Below are 23,888 nucleotides of genomic sequence, written 5' to 3'. Positions count from 1 at the left end.
TTCTGCGCATACTTTGAATATTCAGTTTGCAACAGCTTTATCGAACCGATAAAGCTCCTCAGCACTGAAGCACTTGTCCAGGTTCACTTGGAATTTACTTGAAGTACAAAAAACAATAATTTGTACAAACACGAGCTGTGCCTGGATAAATATTTGCCCATATTTGGTAAATGTTTATATATATATTTTCTGAAAAGCTCCTCTTACTGTGGCAATTTCAAGGTTTTAAAAAGAGAAAAAGATCTCTCCTCTCTGTTTGCTCACACTGTCGCAGGAAATCAGCGGTTAAGCAAACTTTTAAAGAAAAAGCCTTCACAAAGCGTGTTTTGCCAGTTCATTTCGTTCTGAATGAACTTGACAAATTTTGAAAGCAACCGTCTCTGGAGTTTGACCAGTTTCAGAGCTCCGAGGAAAGCTGCCTTTGCTCTTTGAATTGTAAAGATTGGCCAGAGTCTTCCGTCAGCTGCCTTGTTCTGCAGGCTGTCTTTGAATCCTCTTAGGGAAGTCAGGGATACCCCCAAACAATAGCATTAAAATCTGTCTTTAGGACTGGCAAAGCATTCAAAGTTCTGTCTAGCTGCTTAGCATAGACTGTGCTAGGCCTCAAGAAGAGAATAGGCCCCTAAAGAAGCAATAATTTTCAGATTGTTGTGTACAATGCAGTGATAAAGCTCCCTGTCACATTTTTCTTCCCAGTTACTGAAGTCCCCATTCAGATGAATTGTCACAGCTTCTTCAATCCAAACAAGCACCCTTCCGGCCTTGTTTGCATTAAAATGTGATAAAACTAAAGGTGACTTTAGCACAGCTGTGCAGAAAAGTGGATTAGGTCAAAGTGACAGCGTTTGTTAGGCCTTGCACAAAGGTAGTTCAAGATTTGTCTAGAGCGCTAATGTGGGAGAAGCAGGAGGCTCTTAAACCCAGACATTTGTAATAAAGCTACAAACAAAAAATAGTATTTCTTTCATCCAAACAGAGTTTCCCAATGGCACGGGGCCAGCCTGTTGACCTGTTGTCACAGAGAAATCTGGAATGGCACCACCAGACAAAGTGCCTTGTCTTTTCTGTCAACTCTTGCAAGGCACCATGCAGCATGGAGCAGTGCTGTCAGCACCCAGCGCCTGGACAGGCAAGGGCAGCACCTGGAAAGGAAGAAGGAAGAAATAAAGGGAGGAAGGGAGGCAGGCAGGCCTTTTTTCCTTGTTCATGGTGAAGAACCACTCTTTCGGCAAAGACAGCATTCCTCATCATCATTCCTTCACCATCTTTGAAGCTCCCATTCCTAGTTTATTTTAAGGGAAAACCCCTCCGCAGCAAAAGGCCTTGGGCAATAGCACCCTTCGCATGCCACCTGCTGGCAAGGTTTCGTATTTGGCTATGATGGTGGCAATTTTCTCCATGCCAAGAAACACTTAACTATGTCAAAGGGTGGCCGAATCATCAGTGCAAGTCCCATGTATGAGCACTTCAAGCTGTATGAGTAGGACCAGGAAGAGGCCACCAAAACCCACCTTCCCTCCACAATTCCGCTATTTATTTCTTCAGTTCATTTATTTCTTCAGTTCATGAAGAAGCTGCTCCTAATTGTCACTCAGACACAGAGACGTGCCATTTATCTTCCCTGTGCACAAATAAAAACCCTGAAGAAATACACAGGACACTATTGTGTAGCAACAGCATTGTATATGATGCCTTTTTACTAGTTTAAGGTAATGGAGAGCTTCCATATTTATGGGATTTATCCTCAGCCTTGATTTTACACAGGGTTGCCATTATTCATGCTCCCTGCACTAGTATTACTTCCAGGAAATGTGGCCCCTCAGCAGGGCTGGTCTGTGCCACACAATGCCCCATCCCTGCAGTGTTCAAGGCCAGATTGGATGGAGTTTGGAGCAAGCTTCTCTAGTGGAAGGTGTCCCTGCCTGTGGCAGGGGGTTGGAACTGGATGTGCTTTAAGGTCCCTTCCAACCCAAACCATTCCATGATTCTATCATGTCATACAACAAACACAGCTCTTCATGGTAGAGATTGGACACAGTGCCACTGGAAAGTGAGCTGCAGTGCCAGACCAGCAAAGGGTACCAAAGCACCCAGGATTTTGGCGAGCTATACTGGTTTATTTGAAACGGTCTGCTAGAGTGAAGAGGTTCAAAGACTGCAATGTCATACAAACTTAGACAACCCATTGCACCTGCAAGAAAATAACTGTCTATTGTACCTGCAGGATGAGACTCCTGCAGTGACAGCAAGCCAACTGCATTGCATGGAAGTCCAGAAAACCACTCTCTTAAAGAGCTGGTATCATCACTAGTCTCTTAGCAAAATGCAGAGACAACAAAATCCGCTCCTGGTTTACAGCAGGGCTCCACAAGCCCTAATGGAGAAAGGAACCTACAAGATAGGTCTGTCTGGGGTGGGGTTGAATTTTTTGGAAATGGTTCAGGAATTCCAAAGGATAGAACCTCAAAACAGAGGGCAAAATCTCACTTTAGACATTAGTATAGCCTGGAACCAAGCGTGTCTGAAGCTTAGCCAGATAAGAAGCCAGCTGACATTTGAACAGCTCTGTAGCTTGGCAGGCGCTCTCACAGCTAACTACAGTGCTAATCCAAAGATGTAGAAACCAAGGCTTTCTGGGGTAGCACACAGGAGAAGGGACCTCAGCACATGGGCCTGCAAAGGGCAACTGTGTAAGAAGACCAAGACAGATGAGACAGATTTTAATGACAAAATTGTCCACAGTGTAATATATAAATGTATTTTAAACAGAGATTAACCACAAGACTACCAGTTACTGGAGGATTGCGCAGCTACTGGTGTATTTTTCTCTGCATTTGCTACTGTGAAGGTATTTCTTCTACAGAGAAGTTGTTAAGCTCTCAGACTTCAGGATCCTCTTCCTTTGGTGACATTTACCCCCACAGAATAATCAAAACTTGCTCTCTTTTTGTGATTTCAAATGTATTGGGTTTGAGCTCATGTTAAATCACTACTAACAAACTTCAGCTCACTTATGCCTTTGCAAGCACTAACCAGACAATCCACAAGTGCAAATGTGCGCAGGTTATCCTATCATTAATCCAGCAAAAACACGCATTGAGCATCTAATCGGTTACTTCTTTTTCCTCCTTTGAAATGGAGCTTGGTGAGATCTCTGAAGATCCCCATGTCCACAGACTGACACAGCACAGCAAATAGTCTGCATTTGGTGCTGGACCTAAGGAGCCTTTAGATGACTTCTCCACTGAGATGCCCATATCTCTGCTCCCGGAGCTGTCAGAGAGGAGCCTGCTAAGGCAGGAGCAGACAGGCTGCCAACTAGCCAAGCTCCCAGTCATGTTCAGCACCATTACTAGGGTGATGCAGTTTTTCCACAGTGATCCCCCAGTACAAAGCACAGTGAAACCTACTGCAGCCCATTTAGCTCTCAGTAGTCAAGTATATAAAAATATTTTCAATGGAAATTCACTGAAGCAATATTGCTAGGGCAATAATATAGTAGTTTAAAAAAGGCTTCAAGCCTCAAACATTTCCTTGGTTTGGAAATGTTAAATCTGGATTAGAAAGGATCAGCATTATTGTTCTTATGTGCTGCATCTTGCAAAGTTTTCTGCTGAGTCATCATTCCTTCACCATTCAGGCTGCCACTGTTACAGCTTCAGTGTCAGTGTTCCACACACAAAGAACAAACTGTACAAGTATTTATTTCACAATAAAGAGCACGGGACTATTATCTTCACTGGCATTTACAAATGGACTCGAAGGCTGGCCTATTCCAATACCCTGAAAGGGTTGAAAGGTAGGGGTGTATACCATTGCATTAAATAATAATAATAGTAATCATCTTCATCATAATGATAGTAATGATATGTTATCCCCAGTATTCTTCTGGTAGAAAGGTGGGCTCCTGAGTTTTTAAACAGCAGATCAAATGAATGATGTATTTTCTTAATTGTAAAGATGCTGATAAGACATCCTTAATTTGTACTTAAGGAAGTTTTAGAAGTTATAAACTATATGTTCTCATTTATAGAGTCATCTAAAAATAAAATTCCTACTCACTGAGCATAAAACCATACATGTGTAGAAGGTGCTGCCACTATGCAGATCTGTTAGTGTATTTATACATGGTGTCATGCAGCCATCCTTAGTTGCAATGGTGAGAGTTGCATTCTTTCTAAGTAGCACTTCTCAATCCCAAAACATACTCTAAAAGTGTTTGGTGTAATGACTTAAGGCCCTTAACAGAGCCTAAAGAGATTAAACGCTGTTTGGCTGTGGACAAGTCTTGCAGCTCCTGATTAGAGGGAACTCCGCAGGAGACAAGCTGTGGGACGTGGAGCTCCCTTCAAGGGAGCGATGGGCAAAAATGCTGTCAAGAGAAGCAGCCTGAGTCCTTGCAGACATGAGGCCTGAGCACTGCCAAGTTCATGGAGGCAGGAGCAGCCCGTGTTACAAAGAGCAAAGGTCCCGCTGAACCCGCTGACGCCTCCAGTCTGCCCCAGCGCCGGCTCCAGAGGGAGCGCAGCACGGCTGTGAGTCCTGCAGGCTCTGCAGTGGCTTTGAGCAGACACCAGGGTCTGCAGGTGCCAGAACCGCACAAGAGAGCTGGTCTCTGCTGAACCCCTCCTAACCTCACAGTTCCTTGGCCACTGCTGTGCCTGGGGCACTCTTGAGAAACTTCTCTGCGCACACAAGTGCAATTTGCTTCAGCATTCATGATGGAGATCTACACACCTCTTCTGCACGCAGGATGGAAATATGCCAGTACACACCTACAGAAACTAGCTACAGGAAGATCAGAGTAAGTTCACACATGAAGTGCAGTACCTCTTCTGGGAGCTCAGTGAGTAGCTGATACGGAAGATACCTGAAAGTCAAGCAGCCACCTTCACTCTACTGATAGGAAAGAGATGTCATCCATACCCAGCTGTTCTTATGTTTGCTAGAAACTACTGGGAAGGAAAGAAAGTGGAAGGAACAGAAGAATGTGAATAGAACACTGGTAGGTTTTCAGTATGCTAATTGAATCAAGCGTAGAATATAACACAAGGATTCAATTCTTCTGTGGAAATAGCTCAGTGCTACTGGTTTGCTTATTAGCCTGGCCAGGTAGAGGGCCAAGGTGTTAACATCACACAACCACAAGACAAAAAGATGGTCTGTTCTTGAAAAGCTGGGTAGTCTGAACTGGCTGGCTTTAACAATGGGCACAAGGATATAGATTCTGCAGTTTAAAAGCCTGATTCTTCACACTTATAATGGTTTATTGGAATGCAAACTCTGCAAGCCTATAAGCATGGTATCATTTCCTTAAACTGAGACTCGTTCCTAAGCCTGACCTTGAATTTTTGTATTGATTAAAAATAATTCTTTTGAAGTCACTGCGCACCCTCCACCCTCTGAGTACTGGAAATACTGTAATGACACTCCCAAATATTTTTATCCTTTAGTTTCTTAATAATTATGACCTTTATTATTCTTGTTGGAGGGATTTTCACCTTGTTACAACTGCATTCTCCAAAGCAAGAGAATGAATTTATTGTCTGTGCCGACTCCTGCCTGTCCATGCATGCCCCTAGGTCAGCAGCACACACGAGCTCTAATCATGCTGAGATGACGTTAGCTCCCAACCTGAAGGCAAATGCCTTCTGCATCAGCAAAGTGTACTTTCATTTCAAGGCATCCGAAGTTAAACCTCCAGGCTTTGGATTCAAAGTGAACGCATTAAGTACATAAGAAACAATCTGGTGCAAGAGTTAGAGGATACCTGCTATTTAACCTGCAATCAAGGTTTTTCCTTCTGTTTTCTCCTAGGAAAAGGGAAAGGAAGAAATGTGATACACTTTCACAGACACGATAAATGAAAGCAATGCAGTTTAGCTTTCTGTTTCAAGAAGTGCATTTTTACAGAGTCAAGTGAGGCAATATTTCACTCTAGAATAAACATGGGGATATTTTACACACAATTTACTTAAACTTCTGCTTAAGTTGGGAGCTAACACTTTAAAATGTGTTTAGTGTTAATGATTCCAGAACCTAACATATCCTATCTACTATGTATAACTTTCTGTGGTTCTCTCAATATACCTACTCGCCTCAAAGAGAATGCATAGAAAAAACAAAGCCCAGATAGTGGTATTTTAGAGCTAATTCTTGTGGCCTGTGGGCACATTGATATAACTTTGTTTAGATACCAGATATCACAGGAAGAGGATCATTATTAGTTTTAAAGCTTTAAATTCTTGCACTGAATGTTTTACACGATCTTTTCCCTTCCAATTCTACATCCCCACAAAGGATCTTAGGTTGGAGGACCCAGGATGAGTTGACGCAAGACACTGTCCTATAAAGTATATATAACAAAGTAGGGAAGAATCTGGACAGTTGTCACCAGCCACAAAACAAGTCCCTCCTACCTGCTCTGTCCCCAGCAAGGTTTCTAGGAAGCCTGAAAAGACAGCTCTGTGTTCAGCATGATCTGCAGGTGAACTGAGAAGCGAGGTCACTCCATCTCCTCCCTGTACAACACTTCAGCTCTCTGTACAGCTCTTCACTGCTATGCTGCTGCCTCACATACTTGCTAAATCAGTATAAACACACTCCAGTGCTGTCCAAGTACATCACTTTGAAGGGCTGGTATTTCAAGAGGAACCCTGCTGCCTTTTGCCACATTGCAGAAAGCAGAGTAAGAACAAACTGTTGCTTTCCATAAACCTATGAGCTTGAACCACAAACAGCTGCTGAATCCAAGTGCATCACATGAACACACATCCAGACACATACCTAAATGCAGACACAAGGAGTTCCGATTTTGATTTGGTGACTTCTCTTCCTTAGTATTCCTCTTGTTCAGCAGGAGTAGCTTCCAAGAATGATACTAAGTGATATTCCTACACCTCCATTTCCACCTATAAAATAAGACTGATTTGTATATTGAGGTCAATGAAATCTAAACAAGTGCTAAGAAGCTTTCACCAACTCTGAACTTGGATATTTGTGTCAGAGGTATTGCTGCAGTTGTAGATACACTGAAATACCCAACCTTGAATTATAGCCTCTCAAATGGCAGCCCCAGATTCTCTCTATCTGTTGATTTCAACAGAAGATCACCAGCTACAGAATAGCCGCTCTATGAAAAGCTTATTTTCAACAAATGTTAAGGCAGCCTTCCAGTGTCTGAAGGTGGGTACAAGGATGGTGGAGGGGTCCCTTCATTAGGGACTGCAGTGATAGGGCAAGGAGCGATGGGTTCAGACTTAAACAGGGGATGTTCAGGTTAGAGATAAGGAAGAAGCTCTGTACTGTGAGGGTGGTGATGCACTGGCACAGGGTGCCCAAAGAAGTGATAAATGCTCCATCCCTGGCAGTGTTCAAGGCCAGGTTAGGCAGAGCTTGGGTGACATGGTCTGGTGTGAGGTGTCCCTGTCCATGACAGGGGTTTGGAACGGGATGATTTTAAGGTCTTTTCCAACCCAAACCATTCTACGAATCTACTTTAGAAGCTGATACCACTACTGATCTACCACTCTCATCCAAACACTTAAACTGATTACAGAGTCTAACTTGCACCCTCGCAGCTTAACTACCTGAGACCTTCTTGCATAGTTTCATAATACTATTTCAGTACAAGTTTGTCTGATATTTAACTGGAAAAAATAATTAGGCAATAAAGCAGGCATATACTGGCCCAAACCAGAGAAAACTGCTGATTTGTCTGCAGCCCTGGCAACTAACTTGGACATTATTTGACTAGAACTTCTTTCAAGAGCTGCATAAAATCTAAACCAGGAAAGTCACAATTTTACATAATTTTTATGCATGATTTACTTTGTTCTAATAACAGACCCCCCCAAAATCCTAACCTAATAAGAGGAAACTCAAACACCTCATAAAATGGCTACTGGGGAGATTGTGGGATCACTTACAGAGTATCTCACCACCACTTTTTAGACAAGCAATGTGATCAATATTTTCAGAACTGGCTTTGAATTTTAAACTTCTCTTTGTTATAAAGAGGGGTTTCTTTTCTATATTTTTTTTCTCTGCCTCCCCCTTGAACTTCTTTCCAGTGGTGGAGCGCACATGGTTCCAGCCATAGTCATCATGAACCCTTAACTGTGGAAAATTTGAATCAGGACTACAAAGTGTGAACTCCAGAGAAGCCCTCAGCTCTTTGTCACTGCCTATTCACCAAAAGTGACTACTGCCATGCCATAAGGAAGAGAACATGTACTACATTGCTTCCAATGTTCCAGTTTCACCTGGTGTTTTAAAATAAAGTCTACTCCATCATCCATTCAAACCAAGTCATAGAAAGTGGAAGAGGAGTCCCTCCCAGCCAGGGCAGGGGCACAGCTGGGGTTGGTATTGCCTTATGCTGAAATGCAAGAATTGCCAGAGCCCTAAATTGTGTACCTGAACCAGAAGTCAAGCAAACACTCGGAGAAAACATACATCAAAAGTGACTGACCTGGCGAAGTGGCAAATGAGAGGAATTCAGGGAATTTCAGTTCCATTCTTAACTCCCTCTGCTGCCCTCCTCAAGTACTGTTCAAAGATGCTTCAGAGGTCAGCCAGACATCCTTCAGATTTAAACCACCATTTCTCCGTGTTACAGTGTCTCTGAAGTTTAGTGAAAATGTAAATGATGGTGGGGAAACCAAATCTTGACAATAAAACCAACATTAGAAGTCCAGGATAGGCACTTCTGAAATTAACTGAGAAACTGAAAATTCCAGTGACATCTAGAAAAATATGAAGCAACCTCTTAACTTATGCACTAATGCTGGGAAGAAATCCCAAGGGTCTACAGCATCTTCCTCTTCAGCACTTTAATCATCATTTCATATTAAAAGACTTTTCTCTGCTGCTCTTACTTTAAACTGAGTGTGATATAATGTTTCTGCCACTGATCATAGATCTGCATAAGCCGTGTTAATAGTATTTAGATTGATGTTATACTCTTCATTTTAAAATCTAGAATCCCAGACTGGTTTGGGTTGAAAGGAACTTAAAGCTCCTCCAGCTCCAACCCCTGCCACGGGCAGGGACCCCTTCCACTGGAGCAGCTTGCTCCAAGCCCCTGTGTCCAACCTGGCCTTGAACACTGCCAGGGATGAGTAGCTAAAAATTACTTCTCCCAGGCTTTCTTATTGGACATGGAGCACATATATGTCCCATATTAGCATGGACTCCATTTGTAACCCACTAGAAATCAGATCAGACAGTATCACTGTTATGAGCTATTTTAATACATTCTCCCCTCTTTCACAGTGAGTTTTACTGTCACATACATTCATCTGGTGAAGGTAAAGAGTGTGTAAGTAAACATTGCATTTTCTGTATGAGGAGGATGGTCCAACCTCTGAAGTCCCGTAGCATTCAGGAAAAGTGCTCAATAGATGCTTTAGTCAGCAGCTTCGCCTTCCCATGCAGGGTGTGGAAAGGCTCCCTGTGGGACATGTACCAGAGGGGCTGATAATTGCCTGCTCAGTCTGCTCTAGCATTTACTACATTCTTGTTGTGTCACTTGGAAACAAACTGCAGAATAAAGAGATCTGCTTTTATTTTTCTCTTCAGATTACTTTAGTTGAATTTTGACATTTTATTACATAATACATAGACCAGGCAATGATGAGAGCAAGCGAAGCAATTTTTCCAGGGAGGTATAATGGTCTTAGCTAAAGCCTACTTATTCAGCTGGTCTAAAGCACTGAAACCCTTCCCCAAGTCTGAAGACACAGAAACACCAATCTTTGCAGCAGTTGCTGCAGAGGCGATCAGCTGAAACCTGAACAGCACTGAGCTAGTGAGCAGAAACACGTCCATCCTGGGCACAAGGAGGCCCCTGAGAAGTGATGATTCCTAGTGCTCTCACTGCCATGAGTGCCATCAGGCTGTCCAGAAAAAGCAAGCAAAGACAACTTTGGGAAGTCCCCAGGCTGGTGAGAGCAGTCCAGATAAAACCCGCTCCGCAATAACCACTGAGAGACCTGGAATATTACTGAAGATTGTGTGATTAGTATATTAATCAGAAAGGAAGAGTAAATATGGCAGAGTCTGTAACAGCTTTCTTGTGCACGTGTGTTGTTACGATTTCAACAACAGAAAAGCATACTTAAACCCGCAACAACCCAAACCACCAGAATCTGTATTTGTTTAGTCTGTAGCATAGCTTATATTTATTCAACAAACTATTCTGCATATTTAAACATTTGATTGCTCAGCGTATGGCTTTGCTAGAACTCTTCATAGACCCAACAGAGACATGGTAAGTGTATGTTTTCCAAACACAACATTGTCAAGCCTGGCAAATGTTTACACCAAAACTTTTCTCCCCCTTCGCATTTGAAGATCTCTTTTTCAAAGCTCAGACATTCTGAGATGTCTCAAGTGAAGCTTTTCACATGGGCAGGAATATTTAATTCTTCCCAGACAAGACTGAGGCATTTGTATGGGAATATTCTAGGAAGAATTGATAATAAAGTGAACCACTGAGTAGCAATCAGATCATTATTTCCACCTTGGACAACTGTGAAGTTGGGTCAAGTTTTGATGACTGAAATGCCAGTCTGAAGATACAGGCAGCGCTAGCTACTGAGGGCTGCTCCTCTTCACCTCTAGAGAGAACACCGCATACAAAGAATCTGCAGTATTTCTTAGACAGCTGACTGAACGTCACCATCCCACTAGCTGTACACTACTAAACAGGCCAGTTATTTCCCCCCCTCCCCTGTTCTTTTAACAGCGCAATCATCACCAAGGCTCCGTTTGGCTTCCTATGTGCAAACAGGAAGGTGACTGTCACCCTTCCCCTTGTGCAGCCTGCTGCTCCAAGGGGAAGCCTTACTATAAAAAAGAGGCACAGAAAGTTACAGGGAATCTATACAAATATAAAAGTAGTTGCTGGTATTTAATGTTTTTATGAGCATGTATGAAAATATGTCAGGGCAGAGTTTGGCCTGTTATTTATTGACACTTTCTGAGTGAGGCCTTTTGTCATTCTTTTGGCCTAATACAAAGTGACATCTACCTTGTTGCTTTTGCAGTTTGCTTTCTTATCACTAATGTGACTATTAAACATTTGTGGGTTTTACGACAAAGTGATTACTCCGAGCAGAAAATAAAGTTGTTTGCAATAGGGTTTCAAGAATTCGCTTTCAAAACACTGCTGAAACAAAGACGATCGAGTGCTAAAACGTAATCAGAATGTATTGAAACGAAATAATTTATTCCTATCTTGTATGGTTCTGTAAATATAGTCCATCATTATATCCTTCCCAAAACAGCGGTTAGGCTTTCAAAGGACTACGGGGGATTTAGCCACAAAGTTTCCATTAACATCAATGAGTCACTCAGCACCACTTTCAAAGGTTACCCCGGGCGGTTATCCTCCTTTAGTGCACAGGGGTTTTATACCTCCAGCTCCTCTTAATGTTAGGAAGAATTAAGTTTGTCTCTTTTCTGTTCTCTGATCAGAGAACAGTTTTTTGTAACTTCTGACTGATAATTTTCGAAGTCCCAAACTTAAATGGCTGTTTTGCTTTAGGGAAAGGAGGATCAACAGGCTCAAGGTTTTCCACCCTTAATATCCCTCTTCTTAATGCTGAAGAGTGCAGAACACACGTTTTCGACATTGCTGTTGCTAAAAGTTTCATTTAATTAACTCTCTATGCATCCACACAAACCAATTGTGTTTTACAATCCTCAGCCAAACTCCATGTCAATCTAAAAATTAAATAATGGAAAACAGACATTTAGCTTAGTTTATATAACCTGAGAGTGCTCCTATCCTTCCTCTGTTTCACCTAGTGTCATCTTTCAGTGTTCCTCTCTAATTTTATTTGGAACAAAATAAAAAGATTAAGATAAAATAATTCCCAAAAGATAATTGCAAAATGATTTATGTGCAGGTGTTAAATTATTTCTGGCATTGATATTCCATAGAGTGCAACATTACAACGTTGTGGTATTCAACAGACTATCTGCATTTGATAATCCTGCTAATCATCAAAAGACACTGGATCTGAATCCCGAGGGCAACGTTACATTTTGATTAAATTTTATCATCAGTGATTCTGTTTATGGTTCACTAAGGTATGAATTTCTTTCACATTCCACTGGGTTTACCACTTATTGTGTTTAACTTGGAACACAGTCAGTTTAAGCTTTCTATAAGCCACCAGTTTTCCAGCTACTGCTTTTGCCCTCTTCAGCTATACCTAGTAATTCATAGCAGAAACAGCTCCACAGTTCTGCAGTGTCTGCTGTGCATAGCTCTATTACCATTATGAGTAAAAGCCATGGGCACACACAGGATGCCATCCCAGGCTGCTCAGTGCCACAGGCTGCTCAGTGCTGCAGGTTCCTCTGGGCCATACCAGGTTTATCCTCAGCTGGCTCTTTAAGGGACAGCTCAGTCACTAAAACATGTTTCTAAACTTCTGTTGCCAAATGCTAGAACAACTTGTGCAGCAGCCTGTTAACATATATTAGTATTGTGTACATTGCTGCAAGTTGTGTAGTAATGCTTGAGAGAGCTTGTTGTAATTAAACTCTATTCCTTCGGAATCTTAATCCCAAGGCTTTCTGATTTGTAATTCCAACTTCACGGCTGCACAACCAATTTTGCGCAGCACAGCCCTAGGCTGCAGCATCTTTCCACGGCAGCCAGGCAGCAAGCAGGGCACACATGACAAACTTCACTTTAAGCCCCTTTGCCTGGCTGGAAGAGCCATCACTTCTGAAAAGCAGCTCAGTGCCTGTGGTTATTTTTCACACTTATCCCAAATCAAATCACTGCAGTTTCACAAGGTTTCAGGCTTTCCCCTGCTCCTTCTCTCTCTTGCTGCACTGAGCTTGATACTACATCATCTCCTACCATTGATTTTACTCGCATCCATACTACCTCTACACACACAGTTGAGAATATACTTGGCAACTATATGCATAAAGTAGATTTAAATGTATCTCTTCTCCATTCAGCTAAGAGGATTTGGGAAGTTAAAAAAAGGGGTTTATGTGTAAGTGAGGATGCACAACTAGGCACACATACTCAGAGAATATAGTTCATATTAACAATTAGCTACTTAGAGCAGCAATTCTTGTAAGCAGAACCACATGAAAAAACCCAACCAGCAGAGCCCTCCTTGCCCTGGAGGGATTCCCCGTCATTTGTTTTAATAATAATACCACCAGAAGAAACCCTCCAGCCTGCTGAGTTGGCTGCCAACTGCGGATACCACACTGCTGCAGCAGTGTTCGGACTTCAGTTGCATTGCTGTCCCCTCATGTCACTTCTTTGGGCTGCCACAAGTGTGCATGCACACCACTGTGTGCCTTTGTGCCATGGCAACCAACAGGAGTGGGCTCTGGCCACTTAGACCTTGACAGAGGAGCATATTTTTGATGTACCATGAGGCAGCACCGCAACCTGGCTGGGGGAAGCTGAGGGGAAATGGGAAGATGGCTCTTTGCATTCTAAAGTTTACACATTTTGAGGCATCTTTTTGAGTTGCTTTTTGATATAGTAACAGTTTTGGTATCAAACAAACAAAGAATAAAAAGAAAGGAAAATACTTCAAGAGCAAAGAAAAATGCCTTCAGCACCACAGGTTAAAAAAGTGAAAATATGACTATGAACGTTAACTTTATTTTCAACATTCCTCACATTTTTTTGGTGATAAATGGCTTCACGTGTAGTTGCCTTCAGGGTTATATCCACAGCGTTGTTTCATGTTATTCTGAATAAAATTTAAGGTGGACACTAGAACAGGCTTTGCTAAAGGCTAACTGTAACTGGTACATGCACGCCATCTACACTGGATTCACACAGTGAAGAAAATCACAGTGAGAAGCAATTCATGAAACAGTCTTGTTGCAAACTAACCTAGTGTTTTCCTCTTGCCTACAAGTGCATTGTTACATGATGAGAGCCTTTCCTGTATGGTTAAGACAAACTTTAATAATATATACTGAAAAGGAGAATGGTAAAAGGAATCAAGCTATTATGGGAGGACTAGAATATGTGAAGTAGCCTTGGCTCTTTCCTGCACGCAAATAAATAATGATCTCTTGTCATGACTAGGTAGCTTTAGTTACAAGAACAAGGCAGAACTGAACAGAGGGAATGGTCAGAGAATCTCATATTTTATCACAACTAATGAAAAATACCAACTTAACGCCTGTAACACTCTGCAAGTCAGTCAATGGGGGCACACAGCCAAGCAGTGCTGGGGACATGTCATTAGGCTTTGTTTTATGAACTTGGTCAGCTCCACTTCATTGTTTCAGAGGTTCAGTTTCAAATTCACACCAATAGTTCTTTCTTTATTTCCTTTGTGTGTAAATGGAGTTTGGCACTGACAAAACTCCAGAGCTGGCACCTGACAACATGCAGTGCACCAGCACTTCTTCCACTGGGGGTTACTTTGCTTAGAGTTGACTATGGGTGATAGGAGAGGACCTGAAATCCTGGTCACACCACACTAAATGCTTCACCTGTAAGAAATGCTGGGGCAGCAAGGGCAACAGGAGTCTGCCCATTTCACCCTCTGTGGGAGGGCTGGAGATTCCTACTCCTGAAAACATCTCACGCTAACAACCGCCTTCTAAACTGAGAAAGTTCGTACCTACCAAATGGTTGGAGTTTACTTCCTGACCTTTCTCTGGTACATACAGTTAATACTCACTCCCCAGCCAGGACTGTGATCTACAAACTCCAGTGGCCTGAAGACAGTGGTCCTGCATATTCCTCCTCATGCAGGTAGATCATGGGTCACTACTCCTCATAAAGGTCTTACAGTAGCTTTAGTCCCATGAAGTACGGAGGCATTTCCTTAACCTGGCACTGTCTGCAGCCAGGATTTTCTGGCTCAAGTGAAGTGGTGCTCTGAACCCTGGCCAGATAACCCAGCTTGGCAGGCGGTGCTGGATAAAGCTCAAAGATTGCCGGAATACCTAATCCCAGCAGAGGGCTCTGGTACTGCTGATAGTTCCAGTCGTGCTGTACAGCTCTAGCCTTTTGCACAAGGATGGGACCCTTCCCACTCGACTGAGTCTAACTGTAACGTGAATCAGACCAAGAATGAAGCTATGTATACGAGACCCTTAGTGACATAATTTAGTGGTGGACTTGGCAGTGCTGGGGTAACAGTTGGACTTGATGATCTTGAAGGTTTTTTCCAACCCAGCTGATTCTATAAGTCTATGAGAGACATTTCTCACTTTTCTCAAACCCACCATGTGCAACAGCAGCACTGATCTATACAGAAAACTGACAGGAAAAATAGCCAACAAAAATGCACACGAGGGACAGGTAGTGCATACAGATGCATCACTTGGTGCATAGGACTTTGCAAGAAGAACATGAAAAGACTACCAGAGATGCACAGACTGAATTAAAGAATGTATTAAGAAACATCACGGAAATGTAATTAAGGGGCTAGAGAAGAAACATGTAGAAGTAAAATAAACCCTATCTCACTGAATTGCAGTGACTAAGACCAGGCTGACCTCGGGAAAGTGAGAAAGCTTTTGGTTTTCAGCAGGGAAGCAGTACATAGACAAGAATTCCAATTTAAGATTATAAGGAGATTCCAATGTGATGTAAGTAACCTATTCCTTCTTATACCTTCTTTGCATAGCTATGTTTATAAGTAATTATTCTTTTATGCCTAAAGTCATATAGTACTAAAATGACCCCTAAGCTGCACTGACACACCAGCACTCACTGTCATAATGTATGGTGCAACACAAAGCATACATAGGACTTAACAAAGTCCAGCTTCTCTGTATATGTATCCCATAAAGCACTTCTTGTTTCCCTAGGAGCTACACAGGTTAGTTTAAAAGATACTAATGCAGCGATCAGGAAAGAAGAGAGCATCTTCTAATGCCTGTCAATAGATACACATCCTCTTTTGTAGAAGGTTGTAGGGAGTACACCTCATTCTTGAACCTCAGTGCACAAACAACATGAACGCATTCACTCTGTAGCTCTGCAAGACAAAAGTGTCTGGGGATGTATCACAGGGCAGGCAGCCACTGCTGGTGTGAATTTCAGGATGGGATACCCAGAAGCAACTATACAAAAGTGCCTCACCTGTGATACTTGCAGTCTAGAAACCCTTCTTTTACCTCCGAATAAGAAATGGGTTTCTTGTTGTATTGCAAGACATTCCAACAACATGTTATTGACACACACACAAAAATCAGTTCCAGCTACGACAGGATCAGTCCTTGCACAGTTTGCCTTAGGATATCAGCAGCAAAAATATATGTGGAAGTAGAAGACCCTACATGAAAACAAGAGAAGAAAACCCCCTAAAGGCAGCAAGGTCTGCCTTGAGGCTTTCTGCATTGCTCTGCATTATCTCTACCTGTAAAGTTAGCATTTTTCTTCTCTGTTTCTACCTAGAAAACTTCTCTGAACATAAATTTTACATTAAGTGTCCATTCCAGCTGGAAGATGCTTCTCCTCATGCCATGGTGATATTTGATGCATGTGATGATTGATGTATGTGCTCCATTTTAAAGAGCAGCCTTGATATAAGCTCAGTTTCTGCTCACACATCAGATATGAAAACAGATTAAAACCACCTTCCTCCACTGGGTGTTACAAAGTGTTTGCCCAGCACTCTAAGAGTCTATGCTGTCTTACAGATTTCTTCAAGATTTCCTCATTGTGTTACAATTAACCAAACATTATGATGATATGTTAGAAGAGAACTTTACGATAGCTTGTTTTACTTGGAGTAGTGTGCGTGTAAGGCTTAAGTAAGAGCTGAGGGAAATGATGACATAAACTTTTGATTAGATTCTTATCAAAGCACTTTCTCTACACACAACTCTGCATTATTTTTTCAAAACAGGAAAAAAAAAGAAGAAACTACAAAAAAAAAAAAAAAAAGAAGAAAAGAAGGAAAAAAAAAAAAAAAAGAAGATACTACACAACAGACAGCTACCAGAAGCTGACAGACAGTTCAATCTGAACTTGAATGAGCTGTAAGCACTTTATTCTTTCTCTGAACTCTGCTGGATCTTCCCACTCCCTTTCATGCTGTTTGCATTGCCAAACGTTACCCCCAGAATTTCATTGTCAAGCTGACTAGTTGTTAGGAGCCACCACCAGTGCAAGACCCTCCAGTCGAGAGGAACCACTGGAATTCACCTACTACCTGTAGTCCCAAAGTTGCAGAGCAGAATGAGCCAGTTTTACACAAGGTAAATGTGTGGCTATACACAGAATAGATCAATACGTCACTGGGTGGAACAGGGGGTTTTCAAGCAGAATTACTGGTGTGATTGGCTTTGTTAGGTCACAAATCATTCAGAAGAAAAAAATCTGTATCAAAGTGAAACAAATGAACACTTGAAACGGCAGCATCTTCAACCCAGCCATTTCCCTGTGGGAAGAAACAGTATGAATTGCGCGGCAAGATGGCAAAACTATCTGTGCAGGCTGTAGTACCTCAGAGGTGAGTGGTACTGTTGACAGTAGGAGAGCAAGTATAGATTGTTATCTTTGTAGCAATGGAAGGAATTACATTCATAGCAAGAAGTTTGGGAATTTAGAAGAATAATGTTCTTGGCTTACTTTTATTTTAGTGACAGAAGAAGAAAAAAAAAAAAAAGGCAGAAATAGCCCTAGGAACAAAGCTCCTGGTTCTCTGAAAAGCTTTGAGTCAGGGTCTGGGCTTTTCGAGGCAGTTATCTAAGAACACCGGAGGGACAAAGATTATGAGCTGAAAGGTGCACTATTGTCCTGCTTGTATCATCTGGCTTCTAATAATCTATAGTGCATTCTGTAGGTAATTTTCTGAAAGATGATGCTTACTTATTTGAACAAATTTAGGAAGTCCTGAAGGGCTTTCAGGCAGCTAAAATCACCGTGCTACTGGATATGGGAGTGCGGCTGAGTCGCAATTGCTATTCTCTGAAACCGTGTTTTTAAAATGCCCAGCACACCCATGTACTGCTGGGAATGGAGCCCCCCTCAAAGTAAAATCCTTACTACTGGGTCATATAGTATATATGTATATATGTATGTGTATATGTATGTATATATATATATATATATATACAGGAGGTCTAATGCCCCTCCAAGTAGCTGGCAGCTCCTGGATCTGGACTCCTGACAGGCTATTTGCTAGTGTAAAGGTAAGCTAAGAGAATCACAGTGCAAACTAATTCAGGAGTAAAAATCCCTTGTCTCTATTTTTAGCTGCCACTTTGCCTAATTTGCGTACAATTTTTGTTAGCTTTGTGTAATTTATTTCAGAAGCCACTGTAAAAATCTTTTATTGGTAACAGATCTTGCGGAAAAGGGTTTCATGTAGTTTGAAGTCTATGTTGTTCTTTCCATTTCTGGAAAGCTGATTTTGGTTTGAATGCTACTATGACTCTGCATTTTGTTTAACAAGCTCTCCTGCATTAGTATCAGAAAACAGACTCACTCTTTTGCTTCATACTTCAGATGTTGACACTCCTGGTTAAAAGAAAATATAAGGATAAACCCAAGTCCATGGCAAGTTAGAAGACTGAAAATATCTCGTTCCTTTCATTACGTACTGTTATTACCAGCACATTAAAAAAGGGAAGCAAGTCGTAACTGGCCTGTAATATCCTTTAGATAAATCAGCCTGTATCTCTCATACCTGTTTTCTATATACAGAAATGTACGTCAGTTGTTACCCTTTAGTAAAAAGATTGCACCAACAGATGTAAAACAGCCATGCTGATGCGAGTTAAGTACAACAGGTAAGGCAGACCTTCCAACGTGTGTTGCAGTCAGTGCTACAGAAGGACTTCTCTGGAAGCAGCAGTAATGTGATGTGGTTACAGCACCTGACAGGGAAGCCGCCACCTGCCAGAGCTTGTAGGTGCTCCACCAGCAGGCTTGACTCCTAATCCAGCAGGTCATGCATGGAGGCCCCTGCTTGCTCTGTTTGGGATCTTGCAGTCAGACTGATAGTGAAGATCAATGCCACTGTGCAGTGCGTGGTCTCCTGAGGTCTCCTGTGGAGCTGCAAAGGTGAAAATCGACTTTTGCTCTAAATGTGATATATCACTCAATGTTTTTATTCACTGAAAAACACCTTCATGTCATCCTCATATAGCAAAAGTGAGGTGCCATTTTGGGGAATGGAAGGAAGTCTCTGTTAAGAGGGAAGAGTACAAAGCGAGCATCTTTCTTCCTTTCAAGTAACAAAGTCAGATTTCTAGTTTACTGCATAAACAGATTTTAGTTTCAGTAACCTGGTTTTATTTAGGAAAGCTGAAGATGTCATATAGTTGAGGTTTTAGATGCAGACAAACAAAATATACTCTCACAACTATCTATTAATATTCCAATAATAGTACCAGTAGATGGTGCTCAAGAATACATGGCACTGCTCAGGTGATTTGTAGCACTGACACAACCTGTGCACCATAGATGGCTTCTTCTGGTGCTTTTTCCATGAATGCAAATCAGTCTTTGTTTCACCAATATTAGTGGACAAAGTTCAGTCATTATCCCACCCTCCTCATTAACACTATCCAGGCCAGCAGGTTTCCACCTGGGAGCACCTCCTACTACCCAAGTCATTTTGCTACCTACCTAGGTTGTACATGGGGCTCAGTTAAGAACTAGAGGATCATTGAAACAAATAAAATTGCAACTATTACAAACTACTAAAATTGCCTCCACAAGAACAATTTAGAGGGCGGAGTGTGGAGGTTGAGGCAATGCGTGTACAGAGGTATCACTCACAGGCACAACCCCTCATACTTCATCTGTTGCAAACTGGGCAAATTCAGGTGCAAAGCTGGTGCATTTCAGGCCCATTTCTCATGGGCAACATTAGAAGAGCTCTCCAACAAGAAGCAAGCACCAACACCAAGTTGGTGTCAAGAATTCCATCATAATAAACAAGCAGTAAGCCTGCCTACTTACATAAGATGCCCATCAAGTACCCAGCAACTTGCAGCAGAAGTAATGTCCTCCAACAGACCAAGAGTACCAGGCTGTGGAGCTGTTGGTGGGGGGAGGTACTTTTGCAGTGAGAAGGCAAAATTTTCCTTCTTGATTAAAGTTCTTCTATTGTGTTCCTGCCTGGCCTCAAGAAGGACTCAAGGTGCCATCTGGTTCACCTCCATCACCAGATCTAGTGCAGCAAAAATGTTATCCTTCTGAGAACTGCAGTTCAGGTCCTTGCCCAGGAATCGGTATCACTGTTGTATTTTTAACCTGGAGATATAATTTTGAAATCCCATTGCAGAGTCCCAGATGTAATGGTCTACTGACTGCTCTAGCTCTGCTGAAGCTCTACTGCTCTACTGGAGTCAAAACTTCAAAGCCTGCATCACTTCTACCCCAGCATTTGCAGGTTATTACGAACTGACAAATCCAGTTTCTGAAGTTGCCAGCTCTCATGACATCTAGTCTGTAAAAATCACCTGCAGGGTTCCTCCTGTGTGCATCTGATCACAGCAGGCTTCAGGGCACTTCTTGTATGTTCAGTATCACCTCTCACTTAGGATTTCTTGTTTTAAGCAATGAAATATCTGCCATCATCAGTTTATATGCAAATCATGGAGTCTTTGGCTGCGCATAAACTGGGGCCAGTGTCCTCCTACTTGAAATCTTGTTCTGCTTTTGGGAAGGAGTATTTCACTGGTAGTATTCAATCTTTAACCAAAGCATTTGGTAAGATGGCAGCAGGTCAAAGAAAATGTTTTCTTTTTGCCAGCAAGAAAGCTTGCAGTCTGAAACCTTGCACTGCTTCCTGGTGACATTCTCTACACAAGACACAGGTAGACAGCTAGGAGGGAATATTTCTTCATTCAGGTCACACTGTTTCCGATAGTACCACTTGAGTTCTCAAAAAGTAATGGCTATACTAAAACCAAAAATCAGTTATTAAAGGATGCCATCTGTAAACATGTCCACTGACTCCAACTGAAATATGGTGAGCCAAAAGCCAGGCATGTTTAAAGAATCAGATGGGGGAAAAGGAGGCTGGAAAGAAGTGAGACACAGAGAAACCTGCAATTATCGATAGGATGAATTTTCTTCCCTTTCTGACAGGGATAGAGTTCCCAAACCTATCATTATGTGGTCCTAATTACACACCTCTGCAATAGATCACTCGGGTAAGGAGAAATATCTACTGACTGGGAAGCATCACTAATTGTTCCTCTTCTGTTGGCATATGACCTGACTGGAGTAATTACAGACCTGATTCCCCATTCTCATCTGCTCGCAAGATTTTAAAGACATATTTCTTCACAGATTGCATAGAATTTAACATCTTGAAGCTCTTGATTTTGGCTTTTGTGTTCCTCTTTCTTACCTGTTTTTCACTTGGACAAAATATTGTCTATATTACTGCACGGGAAGAAAGCTATTGCAGCAGTTTCAGCATCCCATCATGCTGTGCATTGTACATAGAATTGTAGAATCATAGAATAGTTTGGGTTGGAAAGGACCTGAAGATCATCCAGTTCCAACCCCCCTGCCATGGGCAGGGACACCTCACACTAAACCATCTCACCCAAGGCTCTGTCCAACCTGATCTTGAACACCACCAGGGATGGAGCACTCACAACTTCCCTGGACAACCCATTCCAGTGCCTCACCACCCTTACAGTAAAGAATTTCCTCCTTAGATCCAATCTAAACTTCCCCTGTTTAAGTTTCAACCCGTTACCCCTTGTCCTGTCACTACAGTCCCTAATGAAGAGTCCCTCCCCAGCATCCTTATAGGCCCCCTTCAGATACTGGAAGGCTGCTATGAGATCTCCACGCAGCCTTCTCTTCTCCAGACATGCTACATAAAGTCCTTTCTTTCAATCTTATGAAGTTCTTCTGATAATTTTATAAAAGCTTTTGACCTCCATAATTATCACATGTAGCAAAAAGGAGAAAAGTGACTTATCTCTTTAATAGAACTAGTTAGCTAATTGCCTTTGATATACTGAAAACAAGTTTTAACTCTCTGGGAGATATCTATCTACAGTATGTCAACAAGTTATTTAAGAAGTATCTGCAGACACAGCTAGAGCTGCCATAGCTCAGACTTTGAACTAGGTCACACATCACTACAAATGCTACAGCACAAAACTTAAATGAGAGAATACAGTAACATAGTACAGGCAGGACTGATCCTTTCACTGAGCCTGATAGCTTCCATTTGCCTGCAAATGCAACTTCTGGAAAGACATTGCACCGTGACTGAAAGATCCACCAGTGCTGGAGACCTGCAATCCCTTTTGCTAGGTCTTCCCTACCTAACCAGACACTTCAATGTCTACCATTTAGTGCCACGTGGAGCTAAGGTAAAATACATCTCCTGACATACAAACATCTCCAGTTGCAGTATTTCTCACCCTGACTTGCACAGACCATTTATTCCAACTACACTGATCCTGATTAATACTTTCAGCTCAAATCTTCCACTCTCCTGCCGTGTTTCTGGCTTTCCTTTCCTTTCTAATATAGCAAGGAAAAGTCTTATTCTAAAATTCCAGGCTTTGCTGTAGAAATGAACCAGAGATTTTGATATCCTGAAACTGCACCTCTGGAAGCCACGATTTCTCTATACAATTAGATGCTTTGAGGGCAAGTAACCGAAGTTCACTTTTACTGGCATCAGAGGACATTTATTGCATGAAAAATCACCATGAGCAGCCACAGATCAGAAGTTCCTCTTTCATTCCCCTCATCCTGTACCATGGCTTTTATAATGGATTAAAAATCTTCCTCCATTCATTCTACCTATCCCATGTAAAGTCTTATCTTGCCTGGGTGCTCCTGTTCAGATATATATGAATAGAAGCAGCAGAAAATAAATTCCAGAGTTTGGGTTTATTAAGTAGATCTTAAAACTAGATCCCAAACGCAGCCTGGTCAAAGCAAAGAATTCTTATGCCATGCCCTGGTTGTGGCCAAGCCTGAAGTCTGGGAAGATTTTGTTCATTTCCTGGACCTATCTCCTCTGTAAGAAATGCTGTATGTTTTCCAAGCATCTACATAACCTGATGATAGGAAGTTACTTTATGAAGATGTACATCTTTGGAGTGATGAATTTATCACATGATGGAACTGTTTCTCTGGTTACTACAGAAATTCTTCAGTAACAGAGCAAAGTGGTATGTAAACAGTCACACTTATCTAACCTATTGGCACAAGCATATCTGCTGACAAGTGCATTCCACACACTCCAAAGGCCCTGTCCAGATCAAATGCACTTCCTTTTTCAGAGTCCTCCTTTAGTCAGATCCTATTCCTTACTTCAGTGAAGTACTCCTCAGCATCCTAAAGACCCTGAAAACACCAACATCAATGGTATCCAGCTGCTAAAGGCATCTTTTTCCTTGGACTAGGGTTGAACACCATCCAGACATCAAACACATGGAAATAATGTCCAAGTACTGCATCCCCTATCAATCTGATGTCAACAGCTGGCTATTCCTTATCAGATTAAATGCTACACTGAGAAGGTGATAGCTCAGAAGCTCAAATAACCTAAATTTATTGCCCTTCTTGGCTGGCATCTTTAATAAAGGATTCTTGGTGTTGAAAACACTGGTCAACAGGAACACAAATTCCTTCCCTGCCCCAGATAAGACTGGAAGGTTCTCTACATTAGAGGCTGAGCCTTGTGTTCATAGAAATCAGCATGGTCCCACAATGTTCAGTGGGCAAGAGTGACCACAGGAAATAAGTATGTTCAGTTGTGAATGCTTGAAACTCATTTTCACAGACTGAATTACACAAAGAAACAACTCCATAGCTTAAGACTCATCTTTTCCCACAGCTCACTGTGTAAACACCAGTGTGCGCTCCATGCTCCTAGCACTCCACACACCGACCTGCTAAGCAGCTCTTGTCATGCGGTCTG

Source organism: Lathamus discolor, chromosome 7 (genome assembly GCF_037157495.1).
Source record: "Lathamus discolor isolate bLatDis1 chromosome 7, bLatDis1.hap1, whole genome shotgun sequence".
Classification (NCBI taxonomy): Eukaryota; Metazoa; Chordata; class Aves; order Psittaciformes; family Psittacidae; genus Lathamus; species Lathamus discolor.
This window is presented reverse-complemented; position numbering follows the sequence as displayed.